Here is a 3,041-nt window from a genome sequence, read left to right as displayed (position 1 = left end):
TATCCATTGTGAAAGCAACTTACACATCCTTATTGTGAGGAACGTCGGGAGGGAGAACTAGCAAGTCCGGGACCCATAGCTAAAAAATGGTAATAACGGTTGTGTATACTACGAAAATAGAGGTCATGGGGATTTAGGAATATAGTGTTAGAACTACGCCTAGATCTGTATACAATTAGGTGATTTTTAAATTCTTCTTAATTTTACTCAAGCATTAATGTTGAGAATTCTTGTAATAGGATAATTTAAGCATATAACTTCGTGAACTACATTTGGTGCGTATTGTATAATACTCATGAAAGGTGTATGGAACACTAGGTATCTTAAATACATGTATATAGTTATATCTATTGCAAATGAATATAGATATTTGTACTAATTTCTTCTTATTGTATTTTTAAATTAGTTCTATTAGTGAGGAGAAATATAGGAATGATTTATAGTAAATTTACTGTACTTGAATATAATGCCACCTTGACGGATGTCTGAAATGTAATACAAGTGGAATCATGACTAGTATGTTCGAGTTATGAGTTCATATGTATATTTTCCGTAATTTAACATGAAGCTATTGGCTTTATGAAGAGTACATGTTTGTGTATAAAAATAGCATAGTGTCTTTCACACAACCCTTGTAATTCATTTTGAGTGAGTTCCGTTATAATGTCACTTCGCATTTGACCCTTAGGATTTTATAACTTCAGGTAATTTCATTTTGGGGCTTATTTTCTGTATCCTCCATATATATTATTTGCATATTCTTAATTAATGTAGTTTCATTTAGTTATGTCTAAGTGAATATCCATGTGGATTTGCTGAATTAAAGAACTTACAAAATTGATGGGGTAGATAGGCGCATTTATATGCCTGAGATTATATTTGGGAGCACATATGCATGATGTCCCTTTAGTATTCTTTTGAAACATATACCTCAGTAATGACACAACATATCTGTGAATTAATAATTCTCAAACTACTACAAAATTGAAGGATACAGTTACACTTACTACGTTGGTATTGTGAAATGAGCAATTTATTGTATGTATGAGCTGCAAAGGATGCGTTCGATGTATACACAAAAATTTATTTTACCGTAATCATAGTATGTTTCATTAATGATGTCTTTTCCAGAGGCATAGCAATATATTTTGGATTGCATTCTGTAGTGCATTTTTATTGAGTAGTTTACAAGAATAGAGGAGAGTAAAGTTACTGCATACATAGCTGTTCTAAGAGTTTAGCTGGATGAATTTAAACAGTATTGTACCCCCTTATATGGCAATACAAGCGATACTGTCATGGGGTAAAATGTTGGCTAACCTTAGTAAACTATTTGAATAATATTCTTCATATAATTGTTTTCAATGTTATATCTATTTTTATGACTAATCCATAAACATGATATAACATGATGTGTCTATTGCTAAGAGATTTTGTTACAGAAAAAAATTGTTCCTATGTTCATTATGCTGGATGATCGCATTCTGTTAAATGATAAGTTAACTGAGGAATTATAAAATAAATTCCCTCTGTTACTACGGAATATTACAACGCCGAAAAGAAGGAAAAAGTATTTGACTCGTATGTTTTATCGGTTTAAGACGAATTAGTCAGTTTCACAATTCTCTAATCATTTTATAGAATTTTATTGTAGACATCAGAATTCTATTAAACTGGTTCATCCAATACAAGTGTTGTTTCGATTAACACGATGCACATTAAAGAAAGAAGGGGAAATAATAGAATTAAAGTATTGTTTACTTTTTACAGAAGGAAATATATGTATACATGACAAAAGGTATACGTGCATTCATGAGCAATGAAGTATATTATATATTGGCGTGATAATTCGTATATTGCGACAAGGGGTGCCTGAATGAATTAGTAAGGAACTAAGCATTTAGTATGAAATTAGGACATAGTGCTTGTGCCATGTAACATTAAGCAGGGTATTTATTGAGAAAATGTGAATAAGTTGACAGCTATAAGTTCTTGTAATGGCACATTAAAGAGTGGAACCTTCCAAACTAGACAGTGCTATATGTATTGGTTCACCCAGGTTGTTGAATATATAGTTAATGACGAGTGAATACTCCCTTAATGAATATTATAATATATATTGCTTCACATATATGAGGGGGAAAAGGAAGCGGCAAAGGAGAAAGATTTGGGAAGACAAAAGTACCCCTATGGATTAGTAGATTTAGTTTTTCTTAAAAGATGATTATCCTTTTAGTGCGATGAATGTATATGCATATCAATATGTGCAATATCCGGCAATGACGATTTAGGGTACTGGGTACAATGACTATATGAATCGGGATGTTGGAATAATTGTTTTGGGAGACTTCTTTTCTGCAGTGTTATAATTCTAATGTAATATATATGTGTAGCATATTCAAATGAGAATGTGATTACTGTCCTATCGACAGCATTTATTACCTTTTACTGATTTGCACATCCAGGAATATATTCTTCTTGGGAATTACTTCCTATTACAGTATTTATAGTAATGCTATGTTCTGTTATATACTAAGCAAATATGTATACCTCAGTTGAATCATATCTTAGGATTCCCACTCCCTGTTCTGTGGAGTATAGTATATGTAGAATTGTACTGTAGTATGATTATTTGAAATTTATGTATTCTTGATGCGCAATTTTTGTGTATATCTATTGTAGTTATTTATAGCGGCATCTGTGATTTCGAGGATGTTTTTCTTCCGTGATTGTATTGAAATTCTAAATAGTATGGTTTTCCCGTACGGTGGCTATTAAACAGAGGGATACACAATGAAAGCCAATACACGAAAAGGAATGTTTAGTTATAATCATAAATCGTGTTTTATGTTTCAATATACCCCTATCATTGAATATTGCAGGAAAAGAAATATAGAGCGGCAGACGAATGTTTCATTGAATAAAGATGAGACAGTATGAAGGATTTCAATAGAGGAGTAGTTTTCAGCAAAACAAAGAATTACTTTTTCCTCACTTCTTAAAGAATAGTGAATAGAGTATTATTAGATACAGCATCTGTG

This window comes from Plasmodium inui (assembly GCF_000524495.1).
Source record: "Plasmodium inui San Antonio 1 unplaced genomic scaffold supercont1.179, whole genome shotgun sequence".
NCBI classification, from domain to species: Eukaryota; Apicomplexa; class Aconoidasida; order Haemosporida; family Plasmodiidae; genus Plasmodium; species Plasmodium inui.
The sequence above is the reverse complement of the archived record's forward strand: the minus strand, read 5'-3'. Positions refer to the sequence as shown.